Source organism: Talpa occidentalis, unplaced genomic scaffold, assembly GCF_014898055.3.
Source record: "Talpa occidentalis isolate TD23 unplaced genomic scaffold, MPIMG_talOcc4v2.1, whole genome shotgun sequence".
NCBI lineage: Eukaryota > Metazoa > Chordata > Mammalia > Eulipotyphla > Talpidae > Talpa > Talpa occidentalis.
The window spans coordinates 52455636-52468387 of NW_026555331.1; positions in this window are offsets into that span (position 1 = coordinate 52455636).

Here is a 12752-nt window from a genome sequence, read left to right on the forward strand (position 1 = left end):
AATTAATTGAATCTAAGAAGGGGCCCTGGGAACCTCTAATTTACTGCCAGTCAGAAGCATAGGTAGTGTCTATTATTTGAAGCAGACAGTAACCTCGGGAGACTGTACACTTACCTATCTCCAGATAGATGGTGTGAGACTCGAATTAAGTGAGTTGATTCTCATACACCTTACTAATGTCTGAGAGTTGCTGCTTGGTGTGGGAAGCTTACACACTCTCTCTGGAGTTGGGTCCAGAAACCCCAAATAACTTCATTTTGTCACATTGATTCATATTTTATCTCATTTCCAAAAGAGTTCAAGACTTTTTTGAAAATGTAAACAACTTAGATAAAATATATTCTAAATTTCCTAAGAGCCAGTGTTATAAAGAGGGAAACATACAGCTTTACAAGGTAGAAATGAACCACATGCTCATATAAAGTGCCATCTCCAGTTTTGAGATCTGAAAACAATCTCTTGCTGGGAGGACATGGTAATGCTATAAACAGTACTGTCAAGTAATCACAGTAAGTAGTTTCATTCAGCTTTTCTTACAGTAGCACTCAAGGTCAATGGCATCATGCCATCTGATCAATTTAATATGAACCAATATCAAGCACTATAGATTAGCACCTCTCTGATAGACTACATTTTGGATGATAGGATTTATTACACAACATTAATTTCATGCAGACAGGAATTGTGAAGGAAGCAAAAGCACTGCAATTTTTGCCTTCCATAAAAAGAGAGTCAAAGTAATTGTGTTTGTTGTAATTTTGATAATTAGACAGACTTGTGAGAATGGTCGTCAATTGCTATATAGTAACCATTAGAAAATTAATTTTTTCCAAATTATTGCAAAAGGTGTGAAACAAAGTTCTATTTTTTACTGAAAAGAGACCTAAAAAATAAGAGCAGCAGGAAACAAAAAACAGAATAACATGACATTAGTCATAACAATTATGACAATTTAAAACTTTCATTAAAAGACCAGGTTTTCAGGAGTGTGATTTGGTACAACCTCTGAGTAAGACTGTTTGACAGTCTTTTAAACCTAAAATTGCATATCCTAAGACAGAAATCTTATCCCAAGACATATTCCTATCAAATTGCATTTAAAAGTTAATCAAAATACATGAACAGGAATATTCATACCAGTACATTTGCTATAGCTCTAAACTAGACATTCCCAAAGACCATCAACAACAAATGGAAAAATAAACTGTAATCTGTCAATACAATGGAATATTACTTAGCAAAAGAATTAACAAGTTACAGCTGGCCTGCCTATATGAATGAATCTCACAAACATAATATTGAGCAAAATAGCCCAGACATAGATATTAGTTGGAACAAATAAAACCCAAAAATATATGAAAATAATCTGTGCTGTTAGAAACAAGACTTCTCCTTGGGGAAACTACTAACTGGAGGAAGTGAGTTTGCAAAAATTCTTGACCTTGCCTTGGGGAAGGAAATTCTATGGGAACTCAATCTGAGGGGGTGAGGGGAAGCAAACGTTGTTTAAAAAGTAAATAAATAAATAAATTTCAATAACATGAAAAAACAATACTAATGGAATAAGTGCTCTGAAATCAAAAAAAAAGTTCTTGACCTCAAGGTTGATTCCACAATTTGCTCACTTTGTAAATATTCATTGCGTCATATAGTTATTCTCTGAATATTTATTTTCAATAAAAATACATTTTGAAAACAACATTAAGTTACTTGCTATGTACCACACAACAAAAGTAGCAGAAAACAAAAAAAAAACTTAAAAATAGAGAATGAGAAAAGCTTGTATTGTTATTGAGCGCTTAGTATGTCCTATCGTAATATCTATATGCTTTTCTCATTATTCTAATTACTCCTCCCAACAGCTCATACTTTATACCATAAGATAAATATGGTTATTTGCATGTCTATTTGCATGTCATTATTAATTAGATATAATTAATAATGAAGTAATAATAGAATGAATATACATCAAGTAATAGAGTAACAAAAATATATAAAATTAAAATTTTAGAGGTGAAACATAAGGACTATAGAAGTACAACTGCCATGTATATCCGTGTTTCACAAAATTGGTGTCAAATCAATTAAGTAAAAATAGGAAAAGTGATGAACATTTGCACCTATACTTCTTTATGTGTCAAAAAAACACTCTTTTAGCAGAAAGAAAAAGTGGGACAAAGGAAAAGATATCAAAACAAGGATAATTGAAAAGACCATATCCTGTGATTAAAGATAATAAAATCGGGAATTCATAAAACACATTTAATCTACAGTAACATTACTAAAACTCAGACTTGGAAAAAAAGTTTTAAGCCTCTTCTAAAAATAAGAGTCAAGAAAGCTGCACCCAGATTTGGACTCATGACTTTAAAAAGCTCTTACCATCTAAAAGAGAAAATGAACCAATAAAATGACCATTTACAAAATTAATAAATATAAAAACCCTTTTAAAGACTATTAAGTAGTAAAAGATGAAATAGAAGAATGCATTCAAAATAGCAGAACAATAATGATAGAAGCATACACTTAGCAATAAATATACAGGGTGTACACCAAGAAAATTACAAAACTAAACAGAAGGACATTGAAAAATGGGAACACATTCAAAGACAATTTATGCTTCTGAATGAGAGGACTAAAAACTAGTTATTATTTCTCCCCAAATTAATTTATAGATTTAATGTAATTCTGATCACTTGGCCAATTAAAAATTTTAAATTGATAAAAGTAATTAAACATTTATCATGAAACTTAAAGATTGAGACTATTTAATAAAAATTAAGAGTAATGAGGAAAGAGACTATCAGCAATTAAACATATCAGATTAACACCGTCCTTGAGTGCACCCAGCAATCTGCTTAGAGGCAGAAGAGAACCAACAAGAAGTGGAGAATTACTGGCTCATGGGATTCAGGCAAGCACAGAAGCCCAGGGAGATGAACCAAGAATACAGTTTGCCTTTCCAAGGTTTGTACTTTTCACAGCCTCTTGGAGCTGAGAAAACAAGGACTGTAATCTAGAGTTCACTAAAGGGGTAAGAGCCCAAGTAAGTTCCCTCATTTTGGGCTGGGGCCCTAATGAACAGCCATGTAAGCAATTAATAAATGGAATATGTAAGTCTAGCAGGGTAATACTCTTTACTTCCTTATCATCATCGTTCCTCATGGGGATTAGTGCCAGTCTTCCTGGACACTAGAAATGCAAAGTCTCAGGCCTCCTTGGTGGCCCAGGTGGTTGAGTGCAGCACTATGAAACTGTCTGGAGCCTCTGCAGTGCGGATTCAATCCCTGCCGGCTGGGGAGATACCCACATGGTGAGGCAGACCTCTCCTGTCTCACCTGCTGCTCCCCTCAGCAGTGTCTTTCAGTCAGTCTGCCTGTTCTGTTCCCCACACTGTCTCTGATGAATCTTCTCACCCTCCCACACAACTGGCCTGTATCCCAGTTCTTGTATGCATGAATAAATAAATCTTTTTTTTAAAAGTATTTTTAAAAAAAAGAAATGCAGATTCTCTCAGAAAGAAGGTAACATCATCCAAGGTCACTCTATTTCTACAAGAAGCTTTTCAAATAAAATGGTGAAAAATAAGCATGCGCATGAGGAGGTGAGACAACATGAGTGCAGAGCCCAAGGATAATAAGAGAACCCACAGGCTCTCAGGCATCAGATTTGCAGACACAAGCTTTAAAATAACCATATATATTCTCTTCAAAGAGATAAAAGATAGGATTGAGAATTTTGTCAGAGAACTGCTATTTAATAAAATTATAGAACTGAAAATTCAGTAACTGAACATAAGGATTTGATAGATTGAATTTACAAGCAAATAAAAACAACTGAAGTGAGATTTAATGTCTTGGAGGATAGGTCAGAAGAAAATTCCAGAATGAAAAACAGACAGAAAATACAGGCAAATAGGAAATGGAAAATAGGAAAAAGGCATAGAAAATTAAATAAGGACTGATATATATGTAATTAAAGTCATAAAGAGAAAAATTAGAAGAGGGACAGAAATTCTAATTGAAGAGATAATGATTAGACATTATCTAACACAAATGACACATTTAAGCTCCAAACAGGTTTCAAAAGGACAAAGGAGGAGGAACAAGAGGAGGAAAGAGGATGAGGAGTGGAGAAGGAAGAGGGAGAGGAAATAGAGAAGAAAAGAAAAAGAAATTTATATTTAAAAACATCATTTAAAAAGCAACAACATGACATGTTAAAAAGAGAGATTGTCAAAAAAAAAAGAGAGAGATTGTCTTAAAATGAGTCCCTCTAAAATACAATTTTTTTAAATTCTCAGTTCAAGTTTAATGGAAAATACAAAAGATTAAAAGTGATGACCCAATATTATTCAGTTGGCCTGTCCCAGAGCACAAGTCAGGTCAGTTTCTCCAAGGGAAGAAAAGCTGGTTCTTCCCAACCCCTACAGGAAAGGCCTGCCCTGCCCCATACCATATCTGGGCTGAGTGTAAAATCTCGTGCTTTAAGCATGACAATAGTAACGAGAAGTTTTGTTCTTACAACTGTTCACTGCATCCTGGCCCTAAAATGGCCTAAGGTTCACTTCTGCTTAGGAAATATTCTCCGCCCTTCTGAATATCAGGCTTGATGGTATCACCACCAGGCTTCCAGACGGCTGGACACACTTCACCATGTTTGTCAGTGAACTGGAAGTCCTGAACTAGTCTCAGAGTCTCATCTACAGAGTGACCAACAGAGAGATCTTTTTTTTTAAAGATTTATTTATTTATGCATACGAGAACTGGGGTATAGGCCAGAGGTGTGGAGGGTGAGAGGATTCACCACAGAGTGGAGAGCTGAACAGGCAGACTGACTGAAATACACTGCTGAGGGGAGCAGCAGGCGAGACGGGAGAGGTCTGCTGCACCATGTGGGTTGCTCCTTGGCAGCCGGGGATTGAACTCGTGCTGCAGAGGCTGCGGATTGCTTTATAGGGCTGTGCTTAACCCCTTGCACCACCAGGGAGACCCCCCAAAATATAGTTTAAATTCAAAGGAGCAATATTAAACTGATAGTTGATTTCTCAACAGGCACCATGGGAGTCAACTTTACGGTACTGAAAAACAATCAAAATCTTTGAACCTAGAATTCCATAGTAAAAATGTCCTCCCAGAATAAAGGTGAAACAAAGAAATCCTTAAATAAACTAAACTAGAAATCTCTCTAGGGCTCTAAAGACAATCCTAATGGTTGTTTGGGGCCAGAAAGAAAATGAAAATTTGGAGATGCAGAAAATCATGAAGAACAAAGAAGATGTTAGTCATGTGATCAATCTAAGTGAATTTGTAAAACAATTATGATAACTTTAGGGCTTACAATGGAGAGAGAATTAAAATACATAACAATGGCATAAACATTAGGTGAGAGAATAAATGAAAAGAAAGCATTCTAAGGTTCTTGCATTGCCTTTAAAGAGGTAGAAGTATCAATTCATAGCAGGCTTTGAAAAATCAAAAAGGCATGCTATTATCGTTGAGGTTATCACCAAGACTAGAGGAGAAGTATATAATCACTAAGTCAATGGAATGAATGGGATAATGAAAAACTTGTTAATTTAAAACAAGACAAGAAAGGACAGAAACATGGAATGGGCTGAAGAAAGATAATACACGTAATGAGAACGTATATTTAAATTCCAAAATAGCAGTAATTAATTAACCAATTAATTAAATGCAGATGAATCAAATGCTGTAAATAAAGACAAAGGCTGTCACAATGGCTATACAAACAAATTTTTTTTCTTCATATAATTTGATATTAGGTTGTTAGGAGTGTGATGGCTTATGTAGAAAGATATATACAGAGATACACATATGCATGGCTTTCTGTCAGGATACAGAAAGGTTAAAGTAAAAAGATGGGAAAAGCCAAAAATCGGTTCTTGGAAAATGATTATAAAATTGATAAATCCCTAGTAAGAGTGATTTAAAAAAAAAGAGAGAGGGTACAAATTGCCAATTCAAGAATGAAAAAGGAAACAATGTTACAGATATTTCAGCTTGTGAAAATTAATATCCAGAAAGCTTACTTAAATAAGGTGGGGGTGAGAGTTCTCATGCAGACTGTGGGTCCCAACCTGCCTAGTGCTATTGCTCCCCACTCCAGCAGACAAAGAAAGAGAGTGTTCTTTCCCCAGCAATATCCCCTCTAAATGTTCTACAAGGGAACACTGGTTATTGCTCTGAGGAGTTACATATGCCCCTCACTATGAGACTACACTTTCAGATTTGCCTTTTTGTTGTTGTTTCCAAATAAACCCATTTTGTTGGTGAAATAACTGGTTGCCTTTTGTCTGAGGTCAACAAGACATTGTAAAGATAAGATGAGGATATTATAAACAATTTTATGCCAATATATTTGAAAATTTAGATGAAATGAACACATTCTTATAACATAAACCTCATAAATTAGAGCACAGAAACAGACCTTCACATTTTTTGGACTTTGATTTTATGACATAGATGGTACACAGTGCAATAGGGTAAAGATGATTTTTTTTCAACAAATAGTTCTGGGGAAATTTCCAAGTAGGGAATCATAAAGTCAACTTGGACTTGACTGTATACCAAAATTCCAGAATATTTGTAGATTTAAATGTGAAAGAGAAGTAAATTTAGAGGAGAATGTCGATTATCCTCAGAACCTCAGGCTAGAAGATTTCTCAAGTATTACTTAAAAATATTTTATAGTTAATATAAGAAAAGATGGATAAATCAGATTTCACTAAAAGCTGACTCTGAGAACCTTTGCAAGTCCATGAAAGAAATCTTGGCTAAGTTTGAAAAGTATCACTCACCAGTGGGTTTGTGTCTCCACTCTGCTGTATTGTGACTAGCACTTGTGGTTGGACAGGCAACATGGAGCAGATGGTGAAAGCCCAGGCCCTTTGGGACAACTCTTCAATGGGCTATGTGATGGCCCAACACTCCTGGAGACCAACCTTGACCACCCCTTCATGGAGATGCTGCTGCAGAAAGCAAAGGAAGACAAGAATGACAAGGTTCCCAAGGACCTGCTGATGCTGTTGTTCCTGCTCCCTTCTGGGTTCTCATTTGAAGATTCCCAGAACCACTCCAACCACATCTATTGCATGACCGAGCTAGATTTGGGCACTGATGAAGACGAAGTGACTGCTGCTGTCCACTGATAACATCGCCACCTTGAGGGTGATAAGGATGTATCTTGCATGGAAGAAGCAGACAAGGAGTTTCTACCTACAGACCTAACTCCCTCGGAGTGTCCCTGTCCCCTCCCCAGCCACCTGCATAGCACCACCATTTCTCTCTGATGATACCTAGTGGGTTTCTTTTACTCTCCTGTCTTTTTTATCTAAGGCAGGAAAGAGGGGTCTTAAACACGCTCCATTCCTGCATTTGACAGTGGGATTGGGTGTTGTGCATTGTGGGTATTTTTTGTTTATTTTGTTCTGAAACTAAAGTATGCAAAATAAAGACAACACAATTTTATTTATTTATTTTAATTATTTTTTTTACATCTTTGTTCATTTTTAAACTATTTGCTTCCCCACCCATAGAGATGTAGTCCCCATAGAGTTTCCTTCCCCAATGCACCTGTGCACCATCAACTCAGTCCCCTGTGTTCCTCCCTCCCTCCCTCTGATCCTTCTCCCTCCTCCTCCCCTGCAGGATGTATCTGATTTATAATTGTCCGTTTTTGCTTTGTTGTGTTCTGTACTGTTATTATTTTTTATACTGATGTCTTATTTAGTTCCCCTATATTCCTGCTATAAGTGAAACCATGTGGTATTTTTCTTTTTCCTTCTGGCTTATTTCACTGAGCATAATTCCTTCTAGCTCCATCCACGTTGCTGCAAATGGCATGAGTTTATCTTTTTTGATTGCTGAATAATATTCCATTGTGTATATATGCCACATCTTCTTAATCCAGTCACCTATTTTTGGGCATTTGGGTTGTTTCCAGGTTTTACCTATTGTAAATAGTGCTGCAATAAACATAGGGGTACAGGTGTTCTTTTGAATCAGTGTTTTTGTGTCCTTCAGGTAGATCCCTAGGAGTGGAATTGGCGGGTCATATGGTAGATTCCATTTTTAGTAGACTGAGGAACCTCCGGACAGCTTTCCATAGTGTTTGGACCAGTTTGCACTCCCACCAGCAATGCAGGAGAGTTGCTTTTTCACCACATCCTCGTCAACATTTGTTGTTGCTAGTTTTTTTAATATGTGCCATTCTTTCTGGTGTAAGGTGGTATCTCAATTGGTTTTGATTTGCATTTCCCTGATGAGGAGGGATGTTGAACTTTTTTTTCATATGCCTGTTGGCCATTTGCATTTCCTCTTTGGAGAAATGTCTTTTTAGCTCTTCTGCCCATTTCTTGACTGGATTATTTATTTTTGTTGAGTCGTGTGATTTCTTTGTATATCTTTGTGATCAGTCCCTTATCAGTGGTATGGAGTGCAAAATTTTTCCCCAATCAGTGGGGTGTCTCTCTGTTTTGGTTAATGTCTCTTTTGCTGTGCAGAAGCTTTTCAGTTGGATGTAATCCCAGGTGTTTATCTTTTCCTTGACTTTCTTTGCTCTGGGTGATGAGTCTTTAAAGATGTTACTGAGATGTATGCTTTGTAGTGTTTTACCTATATTTTCTTCTATATATTTTATGGATTCAGGTCTTATGTCCAGGAAAGACAACACAATTTTATATGGTTTTCAAAAAAAGAATACAAATATGTATTTTAAACATATAAAGAATCTACACCACGAAAGACAGACAAAAGCTATAATAAAATATGATTTTCACTTTCTATTGCATGAGATAGATAAGAAGTTGCTCTACCTTTGCATGATGCTGGCCTATTACAAAAGCATATGGATCAAAGAAATGCTTCACATATCTTTGTTGTGTTTCATGTCCCTATGCATCCAAACATGCTGTTCCTTCGATCCTTTGTCATGAGGATTTACATCTAACTACAACTCATCCTTTGAAACTCAGTTTATCTCACCTTCTCTGGAAAGCCTTCCTTGTTTACTGAGACAACCACTTAACGTGATTAATCTCTCTCTTGAGTTTTGTGCAATCTTTTCTTAAAAATCGGATCATAGTCTTGTCTCATTGAATTCAGCATTCCTTGATTTACTTTTTTCCTTTCCCCAACTACCCTTTGAGAGCACCAAGTCTAATTTGATTTTGCTTCCTAAGGCCTCACTCAACTGGAGGCACTCAAAGATTCTTTGTTGGATGAATGAATGAAGAACTTGTTGCTTTAACAGGATATTATTCTACAAAGTTAGTTTGTGATACTGAACACAGTCCACTGGGAGGCAGTGTTGTGCAGTGAAAAGCTGTCAGCTTTACAAGACAGAAAGCCAGGCCTCCCCCATCAGGTCTCGCCTTCTCCCGGCCTGCCCCAGAGCCTTAAGACGCTGGCAAAACAGGAAGAAAAAGAATAGTTTTCTTACAGGGTATTATAAGGATTGAAGATAATGTAGCTAGATCGAGGTAGAGTATGCAGCATCTTGTATCCATCACACAGGGAGGTCTTGGATACTTGCTTACATAATGATAAGCCCAACTGCAGCTGAAAAAGCCCAGTTCAAAGAAGTGGTCTTCCTGATCGTGCTGCAAATGATCCTCACTCTATAAGCCATGATCCTCACTCTAAAGGCCTTGAGCCCACTTCTCACTTCCCTCAGAGCGCTCAGGGTCATGCCCAGAGGTCAGAGTTTCTCCAGGCTCTGTGGACTGGGAGTTCCACTGGGACATAGGCACATAAAGAGCTTGAGGAACTATTATTGTCAGGCCCTGGTTCAGCTGCATGTACATTAAATAGATTTTTGTGCACTGGCCTGGGAAACAAGCCACCATCTATAATTCTGTTTCTATGGGGAAAGACTTTCTGTGTTCCAAACAACCAACTTACTAATGAACTCCTGGAACACAACCTATTTGTCGATGGGGACCGACAGACTGGGTTTACATGGCTGAGCCAGCCGCCGCAGCGACTGCACCGTGTTGATCTAATTATAATGAATTCTCTACGGTGACTAATCTAGCTGTGGTCGCCACAATTGAAGTGGAATTTTGAAAAATTGGAGAGAGTTCTACAAAGAACCACAAAGATGATTAAAGGATAGAAAGAAAATCTAGTCTGGTCTCTATAGCTTTTAGAGGATTGTAGAAACTATCCATGTAATAATCACACTCACATGAAAAGAACATTTGATTCTGTGTCAAGTGTTTTTATCATTTGCTAATTGACTATGAATTCACAGAGAAGGGAAACTTTTTTTTGAGTACCCACATTAGGGTAGCAAACACTTTGCCCATCTTTTACAAACAATATTTATCTTCCTCTCTTCCCTGCTAGATAGACATTGTTACGTCTGCTTTGCAGATGAGAAAACTGAGTCAGTGAGATAAATTTGTCGAAAATCTTATAGCTAAACTAATAAAATAAAACAAGAATTCAAATCCAGGTCAGATTAATTTCAAAGTCCCTCTAACAGTTTTCCATACTGCAGCCAGGACAATTGTTCTGCTAAGCCTGCTAATGTCCTTCGCCTGCATAAAACGGTCTATGGCCTCACCATGCTCCTGAGATGACACTGAGACTTCTTATCACTGCCAACAACCCCAAGTGTCCAGCCTCCTGCATATCAACCTGGCTTCTTGTCTGCATCCAATCCCCCTGGTCCAGTGCTGTATTTGGGAATCTCCCCATTTCTCTGTTCCTTTAAATGCTGCCAGCCTCAAAGTCACCCCACACACAGCCCCCCTACTTTCTTACTTTAACTCTTACACTGAGTGACTTTTTTCTACATACCCTGCAGATCTTAGCTTGTCTGAGCCTTCCTTTAGAGACCTTCTCTGGACTTCCAAGTGCAGGTTAATCAGCCTTACTTTCTGGTCCCGTGGCATATCACATTTCCCACATAATAGCTTTTATCACATTGAACTGTAACTTCATGTTGATTTAGACATAGACATCCCCCCAACACACATACCCACATCACCCAAAAAAATTATTTGTTAAATAAATGTTGGGTGATACCACAAGTTGTTTTTATAAACAGTATTAAAATGTTGGCATTTCTACAACATTTACTTTTTTTTTTTTTTTTTGGTCAAAGAGGAGTTGAGATTATCCTAATTATCACAAGCTTCTCCTAGATTTTCTGGAGGGGCAGGGTAAGGGAAGAGCGAGCAGTGGGATACTAGGAGTGTGCATCACGTTAGCATGGTCCAGGGAGTGTACCCCCCCTCCTACCCACCCACTATGGGACTATCCACCATCTATGGAGACAGAACCTTCTAACCTTCAGCTTCAGGAAAAATGCAATGATCTATTACTTTCTAAAGTACACAGATTTTTGGAAAGTCCTCTAAAATAGAAGGCTGCAACCCTATGTGGTATCAAACAACTCTAGGGGTAAGCAAATTCTTTTTTGTGTAACTATAATAAGCTTATACTTTTTGTATTCTTGGCAAAAGAGGAAAAAAAAAAACAGCCATCATCCTCTGGGCACTGGGTCTTCTGAAGTCCATATCCGATGCCAATACTTTTTAAGTCACTCTGAAGCTTTTCCTCACCAGGCTAAATAATCCAGGTCCTTTAGTCCTCCTTTGCTGCTCACTGAATGACTATTTTGCTTTTGCTCTGAACTCTCTCCATATTCTCCCAATCCCATTGAACTATGGAGAGCAGAGCAGGCCCCAGTTCTCTGTTACAGCTCTGATCATGGCAGAGCAGTGAGCAATTACCTCATAATACAGACATGCTTTTCATTTGCCATAGTTCTCTGCTTGCATTTTTTTCAATAAACAGAACTGCAGGCTTGTGACAATTCCTCCTGGTCAACTGGCTATCCTCTAAAGCTATACTTTCAATTTTCCAGCCAACTGCCTTTGAGTGGTTGGCACCTTGCCTTTGAACGTGTTCACTTTTCAACTCTAAGAGCATAACCCTGAATTTTTCCCTGCTGAACTCCATCCGGACTGCATCCCATTATTCCACTCGACCAGCACTGCCCCCTATGACTACTCCAGCCTGCAGAGATCTCTCCCTTTGTGACACCTCAGGTTTTATGCTAATAGCTGTCTGCTTCCTGTGCAAATTTCCCATTGATCTGTGCATTAATCAGAGAAAGCTGTATTTGCAAACAAATCACCACCAAATCTCAGTGGCTTAAAACAATAATTTGGAGTTTTCTTTTCTTCTTCTCATTACATTTCCAACACCAGTCAACAGAAGGGCTCAGCCCATCATGTGCACTCCATGGCCCAAAATGGTGGAAGGTCTGCCATCTTGTGACACCACCCTTTCAAGGCAAGACGTCAGGGCTCTCTGGGGCAAGGGTGCAGTATACAAAGAATGGAGAAATTTCACATGTTTATTCTATTTCTTCTGCAAAAAAAAAAAAAAAAGTCTCAAGGTTGTGACTAATTCCAAGTTCATATGTGCTCATAAGGAGAGAACTGCAAAGAAATGTCAGTGCTCACTAGGAAAGTCTGCCAGTGAGATGTTACTTTTCCTAAACACAATGATCTTGTCTTTTATTTCCACACCACCCATAAATTCTTTCAAGAAGACTTGTAGATTCTGGGTTTGTTTTTCTCCCATTCAGTGTTTCCTACAAAAATTAAGGCATTTTTCTATTCTGAGGTCCAGATTACATATGAAGAGATTAACTCAGAAACCAGGTTCTGCAAATAGCAGCCAGCAGTATGGTAAGACTGGGCCCTGGTGATA